Genomic DNA, 12,293 nt, shown 5'->3' on the forward strand with positions numbered 1-12,293 from the left:
GTGTGGTCTAGTGGTTAAAGCAAGAGACAGAGAGCTGGGACTCCTGGGTTATTCCCAACCCTGCTAGTGTATGGATTTACCTTGGGCAAGTTGTGTCTCTTCTCTGTGTCTCCACCTGAAAATTGGGGTTAGAACCTCCCAGTGCGGGATGAGAGGTTTAACTAGTGGTTGTGAATGGCTTTGAGATGCTGGGCTAAAAGGCTCTGCAGAAGTGCAGCATCTGTAATTGTTCTATCCTTTATTAACATTTCCACAAATAATATAATTTCACCCCTGGAGTGTAGCACTGAAACTCCTAAATTGCCTTTGAATTGGGGAGTAAATTGCCTGTCTTTTTTTCTTTCTCTTCCTCTGGTGCTGTGCACTTGTCTATAGGTCCAGTTTGCTGAGAAACCTTCTCAAGGCACCGTCCTAGCCTGGCGGCTGGACTTGGTGTGATTTAGCATTAAATTAGGTAATCACAAATGTACTGTGCATATCGCCCCTTTGCCGGCTTTGCAGATTCCAGCGTTAGAACTGCTTGGCGCTGTGAGTGGCCACGCAGTGGAGACAGTATGTAAAATCAGCCTGTGTGACCTCGAGAACTGGAACAATATTCTCGTGAATCGTTCGTGAGGCACTGCTGCAGCACTTACACAGGTAAAACCAGTTCCTTCTCAGGCCAAACAGTCCAGCCTGGGTGCAGTAACAGTGGACAAATGAAGCCGTGTTGTGTTCTGATCCATAGGCTGAAGCGCTTGTCAGTACGGTTTGTGTATATTGGCTGGCAGAGTGCAACTTGCCGAGTCAGGATTTGAGACCAGCATAAGATATTTTTGCTGCAGTAATAGCAAGGGGTTTTATTTACTTCTGCCTGCGCTCTGTTGAATGGATTTCAGCCTGGCCATGAGACTAGATTAATTGGTGTTTTGTTTTTTTTTCCCAGGGAGTGAAAGGGAATGGGGTAAAAATAACAAAATAAAATACCTCCTGTATTTGTATCCAGCTGTCTTGGTTGCTCATGGTCCCAGTGGATTGGTACTTTACACTGTCTGTCGCCTCGGTTCTTTAGAACCTCCTTCTCCATCAGTTTGTTTTTTAGTTGATTTTTTTTTTTCAGTTGCACATCTTCATTCCTGGAAAAAATCCATTCAAAATTTGAGTTGGATTTTTGTGGCCTCTGATCGTAAGGCAAGGTAAGTGCATTGCTTTGAGGTGATTCACGCTTTGAAAGGTCTAAAAGGCTTTTGTGTACAACATCATTGTGCATTTTCATTTGTACTTCTCTTGCAAATGCATTCCAGCAGGGAGCCTAACTGAGAGATTAAAAAATAAAAAAGTGACACGTATTTCCACAGCTGCACATCAAGGAATTGTCTGTGCTCTGTTGCATAATGGGCAGTGTTGCTTCTGTGCTCAGATACCTGTCACTTCTAAATGTTACTATAAAAAGCCCTTCTTTGAAATGTCATATCCCATCGTGGGATTTGGAAACGATTCGTGGAGGTTAGCAATGAAGGTTGCCTAAGCTTTAGAGCACACACAGAAATAAAGCGGCAAGTTGCCACAGTTGTGTTGTAAATGAAATAGCGAAATAGAGGAGGTGCAGCTCTGCACTAGTTTATTTTTTGGACTGGATCATGAGCGTAGACAGTTCCACAGCAGCTCATGAATTCACAGAAACCAAGAGTCCAGTGTAATAAAGATTTTAAGCTGGCTAATGCATGGCAAGAAATTTTACCTAGTCCTGTAGCAATGCTCTGGATAGAGGGGGAAAATGGTAAACAAATGACTACCTGGGTGTGAGGGGTCTGATAGAGGGTGAGAGAACTTGGAACGGCTGAGGTTGGGAGGTTGCTCGGGTGGAGGAGTGTGTGGAATGAAGCTCCGTGTAGGTAACCTGCATTGCATGAGGAGGGAAGGTATAGTAACACTGGCTGTTATGTCTAGCATCGCCATATCAGATGCAAGTATTGAACAGTATCTTTAATTGTCTTAAGTCGCATTTGTGGTGGTGTTCCTCTTCATTTTGGCTATAACTAGAGCTGTTTGTTGTTAGATCCGGTAGAGGACGTGAACACGGGCTGTATTATATTGAATATGGGAGCTGTATTGTTGAATGCCTTGTGAAGCACCATTGCAAATGATGCTGGCTCTTGGCACAGTGCAATGTACTATGGGGCCTGGGGGATAACGTGGCTAGGCAAGGGCATGGCAGGGTTCAAAGAGGAGTTGCAGTGTTTCCACAGTAGGACTCCTGCAGCCCACATCTGGGAATTAACCCCACACGGCGCAGCACTGCTCTGCCACGGAGGGCTTTGTACTTCAGGGGCATGCCTCATTTATGGCTGCTGGCTTTTAAAAAGGGTTTATTAAAAAGAACCTAAGTTCCGTGCTGAAACTTGGAGCAAGGAAGTGTCACGCTCCAACTGGGCTTTACACGCTGCGTTCGTAGGCAAGCTGATGAAAATCTGCTCCTGGATGTACTGATGCACAGCATGGGTTATGGGTGGGGAGGGAGCTTCCCAGGCAAGGGGGAGCTTTCCCTTGTCCTCTCATCCCCCTACCATGGGCTGTTCATGGTCTGTAATCATTCGTGTCCTGTGTGTGAAGGGGTCTTCCTCGTTGCACACCTGTGTACAGGCTCTTCTCTTGCTGCGGTGGAGCCTCCGTGCTTTGCTCTTGGTTTATCTTCCTAACTCTTCTTTCCCCAAATCTCTCTTCTTTTTCTGGTGGTCACAACTGCAGCATCAGTGGTACCTCATCAGGAAAAAGGAGATCCTGCCATTTTTGGTCCAGGGCATCTCCTGCCAGCCCACGGTATGGCTGTGGGGGCCCATACTTGTGTCGTGAGTGCTTGGTCTGGGGTGTTTGTTCACTGCTAAGCCAGCGTGGGTTGGCTGCTTGGTTCATTCTCTCCATGTTTGTGGCTAGCAAGCAGCAGGGACTGTGTTTATGGAGGCATCAGCTTGACGACTGCACCTTGCTCATGGTGGCAGCCTACTAACTCCAGATCCTAGTGGTAGAAGCTGGCAGGGCATTGCGCCATGCAGCACTAGGATTGCTTGCCTTCGACAGGGAGTGGATAGGTTTATTTCCCACCACCGTCTCCCCACATACTACATCCCTGGCTCCTGTGCAGCCCACCCCTAACAGGGAGCTTTTAAAAGGGGTTCTGTGGTCTGGTTCTCACTCCTTATCCATGTGAAGTTGTATGTAGCTGTCGGATAAGTGACTTGTGTGTTGTGGGATTCCAGAAGCAAGAACCTGAGACCTCCTCAATATCAAAGCCCACTATAGCAGCTTCAGCTTTTCTCCCTGGTGCAATCACTTTACCCTGACTGCTTGTGAATTCTGTCTTTCAGAGCAGGGGCCTGGTGTCCTGCTCTTTTTGGTGTTGTGTAATGTAGTGTGCACGCGTGGCTTTTTCAGAGGCCAAATCCCATGAATACAGGAGCTCGCTTGTGCTGTCTTTCCTCCACCTCCCCCAGATGTGTGTCGTCTTTGATATCTATCCAAGTGTAGAAATTTAATGAGCTGGCTGCCCCCAAAAGGACAGCAGACCAAAGGACAAAGTGATCCTACAGAAGGGATGCCGCTGCAAGGTGTTCCCCATGTTCCTGTTCTGGCTCCAGCTACCAAATTTAGTAGTTAGAACTTTAGGACAAATTTCCCGTGTGTGTCTGCGCTGTCAAAGAGCAGAAGATCTGCCCCCAGTGCTGAGCCTTTCCCTGCCCACCCTGCTTCCCCTAGAAGGGGGAGGAGAGATTTGGGGGCTCTAGGCACACTGCATTTGTTTTTGGCATCGGGGCATATTGGCAGCCTCTCAGGGTTTTACAGAATGGGAGAATGGTGACTTGCAGAAGTAATGCCTTTGGCAATAGGTCACCTGCAGCCCTGGGCGGTTGAGTGGCTCCTGTCAGTAGGAGGCGTGTTGGCTGGGATACTGAGGTTACCCGGCGCTCCTGGAAAGTGCGGCGAGGCCACTAATTCCACCTGAAGTGAGGCAGGCTCAAGAGACGGGCCTGCTGAGCGCAGCGCCTCCTGGAACTGCACTGCAATGCCAGCATTTGGAGCAAGCCCAAGTCTGAGCGAATTCCAAAGGCAGGGGGTCTTGATGGGAGACACCCTGTTGGCAGCTCCCTCTGACTGTGGTGTGAGTGCCTCTCATGATGGGTCTAGGAGTGAGATGATCCAGCTCCCAGGCCATTGAGAGTTTCATAGATCGGCCTTTTAAGCTTGCCCAGAGCACTGATGTCACACGCTCACCCAGAGAGTCCCTGTGTAACAAGCAGGGCCCTGGGCTCTGCACCCGTTTCAGTTTCAGAATAGATTTCAGGTGGCACTCCACATAGAACGTGGTGCAGTCGTGAGGTGTGTGATGCAGGTATGGGTAACGTAGATCACTGCAGCCAAATAGGTGCACGATCAAGAACATGTCGAATCTCGAACCCCATGCACAGCTCGATCGGGTCTGAGGTCCTAGGTGGATATTGAGGCTCAAAGTCTTTCAAAATAGCTGCTGATGCTGGACCCAGCAGACATCACCCAGAGGGTCTGTTTTGAGTGATCTGGAAGGATGCCTAGCTGCAGAGCACTGTGGCAGAAGCTCTTAAACTTAGTTTAATTTATGTCTGATATGTTGCAGTGTCCACCCATCTTCTGGGGTACGTTTCAGATTTACCATTTTTGGAACAGTCTTTATGAACCAAGAGCTAATGTTGACCCATTGACTCCTGAAATACTTAGGACTTGAATTGTGGCAGAGCTGTTTTTAAATTAGAAAAATCCTAAATTGTGGGCAAGAACAAGAAGGCTTTAGTGCAAGGATTTCCCAGACTGCCAGATTTTGGGGTCTCAATTTACAATAAAACGGTACTGCTTTTGACACTGCAATGGGTTTTGTGTGTGTGTTATCTTTGCGCTGTTGCAGCTTATGTTGTTGCCTCACACGGAGCGTTAGCAGCCAGTGCTCTTGTCCTGGTGCTGACTGATTTCAAGCACTGCGAATGTGCCGGTTATACGAGGAGAGGAGGATACAGCAAGGGAGGGAACCTACTCGCAAAAATATGCCAGTTCACAAACAAAATATTTTACATTTTCTCGGCCAGTCATTTCTGCATGTTAATCTGTACATGGCATGTATGTGGGCAGAGGTGTTTGCACAGGTTAATCCAATCACCCAGGTGCTGTGCAAAGTCTTTCCCTTCCCTTCGAGCAGGGTTTGCATGTATTTCATGGGAAAGTACCTTCTCCCCAATGCCTCAGTCCCCTCCCCCCCCCCCCCCCCCCGTAAATAAGGGATATTGGTGTAATACTGCAACCTGTCCTAGTTAGATCCTTGGAGGCCTGTGGCTGTAAGGGGCCGTGTAAGTGTCCTTCGGTTTGTTACCACCTGTTGCTGAAGAGCACCATTAAAGGTGACTGACAATTTTTCTCTCTGCTTCTGCTTTTCTTGGAGTGGGAGATGCATCCTGACAGCACAACTGCAGCCCCCCAAATTCTGCTTTTAGAATCCAGAGGCTCAAAGAACAGAGCGAACACCAGGGCAGAGGGGACATCGGAGGGCATCAGGGCAGCAGCTCTCCAAGTTGAGCTGCCAGGTGTTCCCGGCTTTCAAACTTCGCCAGTGAACCCTGTTATACTTCAGAAAAGCTATCAAGGCAAGATGCTTAAACCTGTGATGTTTCTCCCCTGATATGTATTATTGACTCTCTCCATTTCGATAATAATCCAATTGGCAAAGGCTGGAGGGGTGGGAGTGGCAGTGAAGCTCAGGACCGTGTGAGGAGGCACTGTCCTGCCCGGAATAGCTGATAGAGCTTCCTTTTTCTCTTTATTTCCCCTAATTCTTGTGTTTGTAAGTGTCTGCTGTAGGACCCTGTTTTGTCAAGTTTGCACACTGGAACTGAGTTTTAAAACTTCTCTCAAGTTGGTTTTTTATATGAGAGCAACGTTCTCTGCTCTCCCCTAGTTTCCCTCTCCCCCTCAGTCCTTTCTGAAGCCCCAGAGGTGTGTAGCATCACTTTCAGTGCATGCTGCTGTCACGGGCAGAGCTACTGCGATACAGAGGTCAGCTGCAGGCTTCACAGCTGTGAGGTTCCTGATGTCTCAGGTTTTGACCACATGGGGTAAAAAGATCAAATTCTTTTAAATGTCAGGTGTTTTGGCTTTTCCCTCCTTAGTATTCTTTCTGCCTTTTCATGCGGTTCTGATGGGACATGCAGAAGCAGGGGGAACTGAGCTGGAGACATTCCACCTATCAGGGGACCCAGAGACACTTGCCTACCTCAGCCAACCGGTTTGCTCACTTCTCCTGTGTAGCTGCCTCCGCATCTTGAGTTCCATCTTTGGGGCGTTGAACTCCATTTTGTGTGAAGATCTAGGAGGTGCCTGTATCTTTTCCTCAGTTACCTAGAGATGCTCAGAGATCTGCACGGTAGAGTACATGAACAAAGCAGCTCTGCCCTGCTGTGCTGTGAAACTGTCCTGTTACTATTCTCTTAAGTTTTTTTTAACCCTCACGCGCGGCCCCTGCTGTCAATGCACCAAGTGTAAAGGCCCTTTAGGGCTGGGGTGGTTCCCTGAGCTGCTCAAAAAGAGAGGCAGGGCAGGTTTCTTCCCGCCTGTTAAGTCATTCTTCTGTAAATCCCACCCAGACGCTGCAAAACTTTTTTGGATTTCTTGACATCCCATCATTTGTCAGTCTGCATAAATTGTGTAACCCCAAAGACCTGTGAACTCGGACACATTTCAGACATGATCCCGGGGAGGCCGGCGGGAGCCCCCGGGAGAGTTCTCTTTTATTTCTGGTTAGTGACACTTAGATTATATGGTTAACCAGAGAGATAGAAAAGTGTTTGTTCACTAGCAATGCATAAATAGCAGTGGTCTCCTCATTTACAAATGCAAAAATTGTCGAGTATAAAAAATAAAAGCAAAACACGAAATACCCAGGAAGCATCATGTATTTTTAATATCGTTTTAAATAATGTGGAGTTAAACATGGGGGAAAGAGAGGGATTATGGATTTGTCACTAAGTCACGTGCTGATGCTGCTAGGCTTACCGCGAGGCCTGGCTATAAATCTCAGTTACCAGGAAACTACCATGCTATTTTGTGGTGTCTGTTTGTGAGAAGGTGGTATGAAAGGATCAGACGTAAAGCCTCCAATAGAGAGAGCGCATCTATTACTGCAGATCTTCCCTGTGTCAGTTATTTAAATCACTGTTCAAACTGCACCGCTCCCCTCTGCCCCCATGGTCAGATTCTTTTAATTGACAGAAACCACTACAAATAACGTAGTTTCTCTAACTAAAAAGGGTTGATTTCCGAAACACCATTTAAAGAATGATAGACTTGGACTCCTGGTTTGATACTATGACATCATAGCCTGTTCGGGGGGGCTGAATTTTAATGAAAAGGCTTCCCTGTGACCCCCTCTGCCGCTGCAGCCGAGTGCCTCATTCATGAATTCACCACCACCACAGATGGAGAAGCTAATTCAGCAGAGGCTGCTCAAGGCAGTCTGGCATCCTATGCAAAACTTCTGTGGGCCCCCGCTCTCCTACCCCACTACTGAAACCATCCCTCCCTTGGGTGCGCCAGATCGTAATGCCACCCACTCGAATGTGGCCTGGCTGCTCCCAGAAAACTGCCTTTCTAGGCAGCTGCCTAGTTAGTCTATAGCTAGAGCGGACTCTGCAGTTCAGGCAGGGAGAGAGTTTCAAAAAGGCTTAGTGCCCGGTAGCTCACATTGAATGCCTTGTCCTAGACTGGGATAACAGATGTGGTGTTTGCTAACGTGTTCTCAGACTAATGCATTTGAAAAGCCTACTCTAGGCAAGGCGTGTGTACTGGAACTCCTGCTAAGCTGCTCCTGTTCGAGTTTTGGCTCCCCAGCGCCGTGTCTAAAATCGACACTTCACACATCTTCACTTCCGCATTCTGTTACGCCTTTGTCCTAGTCGAAACAAGGCTGAAATAGGAGCTGAGGTCGCTTGAAAATCTGAACAGAATTAACTTTTCCAAGGACTCACAAGGGGGTCTATTAAAGAACCAGAAATTGGGATCTCCCAAGTCCCAGTCCAGCACCTTACCCACAAGGCCATCCTTTTTTCTCAGTGGAATCCTGTCCCCGCTTCCTTGGAATTTCAGTACTTCTTTTTAGGCTAGAGGCCAAAATGTGCCTTGTCTTGGGATGGGAAAGGGTCCACCTGTCCCAGTACAGTAGAACCTCAGAGTTACGAACACCTCGGGGATGGAAGTTGTTCGTAACTCGCAACAAAACGTTAGGGTGGTTCTTTCACAAGTTCACAACTGCACAGTGACTTAATACAGCTCTGAAACTTCCTGTGCAGAAGAAAAATGCGGCTTCCCATTTATTTTTAGTAGTTTATGTTTAACACCGCACTGTATTGTGTTTGCCTTTCTTTTTTTGGTCTCTGCTGCTGCCTGACTGCATACAGTACTTCCAGTTCCAAATGAGGGGTGTGGTTGACCGGTCAGTTCGTAACTCTGGTGTTTGTAACTCTGAGGTTCCTCTGTATTTTTGTCTCCAGAAAAGTGTGACAGACCTGTGTAAGCTTTTTGAAAAGCAAAGGTGTGTGAAAGAGTCCCTCGCCTCCTTTCCGCGAGGGCTTTTAGATGCATCGCTCTGCATAAGAACAGCTTTCCCTGTATTTCCATGCATTAGCCCAGAGAAATTAATACAGTAACTCTAACTCGAACGGATTTTCAGCTAAGCCTTTCAGACTGATGAAACTGAAACTGGTTATAATGGTTTTAAGCCGGCTGAAGAGAAATATAAAATGACTGGGTCAGAAGAGGCAAGTGATTTTTGGCAGTCATTTTGATCTACAGAGAACCTTGAGTCACATAAAAATAAAGGAAGAATACAATTTGTCTTTAAGAGAGCAGAGACCCCAGCATGCCAGACTGATGGGAGCAATTGGGGGCACTATTCACAGAAAATACCTTTTAGGGAAAATAATTGAAATAACACACATTATTATTTTTGGATGGAAGGGGGGGGGGGGGTGAAAGAACATGGGACTAAACAAATACACCAGCTGCCGCTGCGCATGTGCAGCGGTGGTGATTTAAATTGCGGCTAACGCTCCCTTGAGGTTTTCAAGACTGACGGGTGGATGGAGGTGTCTGAAGGGCAAGGTACAAGGGCACCGCTCTGAACCCTTGCTAGAAAATGAGTTTTCTGGAGCCAAAAAGGTGACATTTTGTGTCTGCTCATCCTCTGATGTCAGGGGAGTCTTTTCATTGACTCCATTGGGCTTTGCATCAGGCCCCAAGTTCAAGACCAAAGACAAAGGGCTACAATTTTAAAAAGATTTTATGGAAGATGGGGTTTTCCTTCCACTACTGGTGGATTGGGGGTGGAGGAGCAGAGGGAGGGAGATTGCCCATAATGTGCCTGCTGTATGAGGAATAGTTGGGAGGGACCTGTCTGGAGATTCATTGAGCAGCAGGGTAGTTAGAAGTTAGTTACTATGAAGCTAGTCAGCTGTACAGTCTGTGTTTATCATAGTGCTGCAGTTCCTATATCAAAGAAGTGGAAATAATTACAGTTAAGCAATGGAAACCAATCGGCGCCCACTGTAAGTAAATGTAGAGTTTAAAAGGAATAGAAAATAGGTGCATAGTAGACCTATTGACTCTTATCTCCTTTAAAGCAGCAGGCAGCAAACTGAGATTGCGAGGTAGCCAACCATGTTGACTCTTGCATGCATAAAAGAACATCAACAGCTTACAAACTGCACTTCTGCTGGTAAATGCTTTCCCAGGTTCCTGTTAGGAATTGCTGGATGAGATCGGACGCATGGTCCATCTAGCTCAGTATCCTGTCTCTGACAGAGACCAGTGCCAGATGTTCCAGAGGAAAGTATAAGAGCCCCCCCACCTGGCATATATGGGATAATCTGTGCCCCCCATGTTGTCTCACTCAGGTTTCTGATAGTTAAAAGTATCCCTGAAGCATGAGGTTAAAAATTTTTGTTAGAACTCTGAGTATTCTTGTTATCCTATAATAGCCCCTTCTTGAATCTTCTGAAGTTTTTGGCTTCAGTGACATCCTGTGTTGGTGAGTTCCACGGGCTAATTTTGCATTGTGTGAAAAACTATTTCCTTTTATTAGTTTCAAATTTGCCATGTTTTAATTTCCTGGAGTATCCCCATGTTTCTGTGCCGAAGCTCCTGATCTACTTTCTCTATAACTTTCATTATTTGTATATTTTTATAATAGCCCTTCTTATTCATTTCCTTTCCAAGGTAAACAATCCCAGTCTTTTCAATTTATCTTCATTATGTAAGTTTTTTTCATGATCCTCATCATTATCATTGCCAAAATAGGATGAAATTTAATAGTGAAAAGTGCAAGGTCGTGCATTTAGGGATTAATAACAAGAATTTTAGTTATAAGCCGGGGACACATCACTTGGAAGTAACAGAGGAGGAGAAGGCCCTCGGAGTGTTGGTTGATCACAGGATGACTATGAGCCACCAATGTGATATCGCTGTGAAAAAAGCTAATGTGGTCTTGGGATGCATTAGGTGAGCTATTTCCAGTCAAGGTAAGGAGGTGTTAGTACCGTTATACAAGGCACTGGTGAGACCTCACCTGGAACACTGTGTCCAGTTCTGGTCTCCCATGTTTAAGAAAGATGAATTCAAACTGGAACAGGTACAGAGAAGGGCTACTAGGATGATCGAGAAATGGAAAACCTGTCTTATGAGAGGAGACTCAAAGAGCTTGGCTTGTTTTGCCTAACCAAAAGAAGGCTAAGGGGAGTTACGATTGCTCGCTGTAAATATATCAGAGGGATAAATACCGGAGAGGGAGAGGAATTATTTAAGCTCAGTACTAATGTGGACACAAGAACAAATGGATATAAACTGGCCATCAGGAAGTTTAGACTTGAAATTAGATGAAGGTTTCTAACCATCAGAGGAGTGAAGTTCTGGAACAGCCTTCCAAGGGAAGCAGTGGGGGCAAAAGACCTACCTGGCTTCAAGACTAAGCTTGATAAGTTTATGGATCTTATCAAGGGATGATATGATGTAATAGCCCAATTTTGGCAATTAATTGATCTTCAGCTATTAGCAGTAGGTATGCCCAATGGCCTGTGATGAGATGTTAGATGGGGTGGGATCTGAATTACTACAGAGAATTCTTTCCTGGGTGTCTGGCTGGTGAGTCTTGCCCACATGCTCATGGTTTAGCTGATCGCCATATTTGGGGTCGGGAAGGAATTTTCCTTCAGGGCAGATTGGCAGAGGCCCTGGGGGTTTTTCACTTTCCTCTGCAGCGTGGGGCATGGGTCACTTGCTGGAGGATTCTCTGTACCTCAAAGTCTTTAAACCGTGATTTGAGGACTTCAGTAGCTCAGACATAGGTTAGGGGTTTGTTACAGGAGTGGGTGGGTGAGATTCCATGGCCTGCGTTGTACAGGAGGGCAGACTACAAGATCATAATGGTCCCTTCTGACCTTAAAGTCTATGATTCTATGATCATTTGCCCTTCTCTGAACCCCCCTCCCCGTGGCCATTTCGAGATGGTGTGACCAATAGTTCACATTCTATTCCAGTTGTTCTCGTGAACACTAAGATTCCAGTAACTGAAAGAGAGCAGAGAAAAATTCTTTATTTCTTCAGTCTGCTTGGTTTGTGCATTCGACAGCACTTTGTATAGTCAATTTCCCCATTTCCCCTGTATCATGTAGTATTTCCTGTCATGTGGGCCAAATTCTTCTCTCGTTTATACAAGTGTGCGTCTCCTATTACTTTACTGGCTTCATCGGGATGGCTCTGGATTTACACAAGTGTTTCTGAGAGAATTGGGCCCATTATGTGGGTCTTTCACTCAACAAAACAGGGGAGAAGAAAACATTTAAAGATAGGAATACGCCATAAAACCACAACACTTGGCAGGGCGCTAAAAGACCTGGGCGGTATCTGAAACGACTTTGAACTCAGCTGACTTGGTTTCAAGTTGACAGCGCTCCTTTTTCATTTGCCAACCTGATCTCCGCAAGGCACTTTACAGACCCCTTGTTGCACGCTGCATTCCTTGTGAAAATAACACAAATCGCCCTGAATTTTAATCACTTATGTAACTATCGGAGGTCGAGGAAAACTGGTGTGTTCAGTTGCACTCACAACAGTGTCTGATTGGAGGGAGTGTTGCACTGGAGCAAACTATACTGTTTCTGCAACAAGTGTTTCTCCCCCACCCGCCATTCCCACCGCTGGTTCAGCTGGCTGGTCTGAGCCATCACCCTCTGACAAAGTCTGTGTTCTCC

At 46.4% G+C, this 12,293-nt stretch overlaps 1 protein-coding gene across 5 annotated transcripts in view; it reads left to right on the plus strand.

Moving 5' to 3' along the window:
* KCNAB2 (potassium voltage-gated channel subfamily A regulatory beta subunit 2) overlaps positions 1–12,293 on the plus strand; it is a 109,425-nt gene that overhangs the window by 20,881 nt on the left and 76,251 nt on the right. Inside the window, exon 1 of one of the 5 annotated variants that reach the window (XM_074934007.1) lies at positions 504–639. The exons of the other annotated variants lie outside the window; for them this stretch is intronic. The gene's annotated coding sequence lies outside the window, so the exon portion shown is untranslated. Of the gene's footprint in view, positions 1–503; positions 640–12,293 lie in introns of those variants that run through there. 5 annotated transcript variants of the gene reach the window in all.

This window comes from Natator depressus, chromosome 18 (assembly GCF_965152275.1).
Source record: "Natator depressus isolate rNatDep1 chromosome 18, rNatDep2.hap1, whole genome shotgun sequence".
NCBI lineage: Eukaryota > Metazoa > Chordata > Testudines > Cheloniidae > Natator > Natator depressus.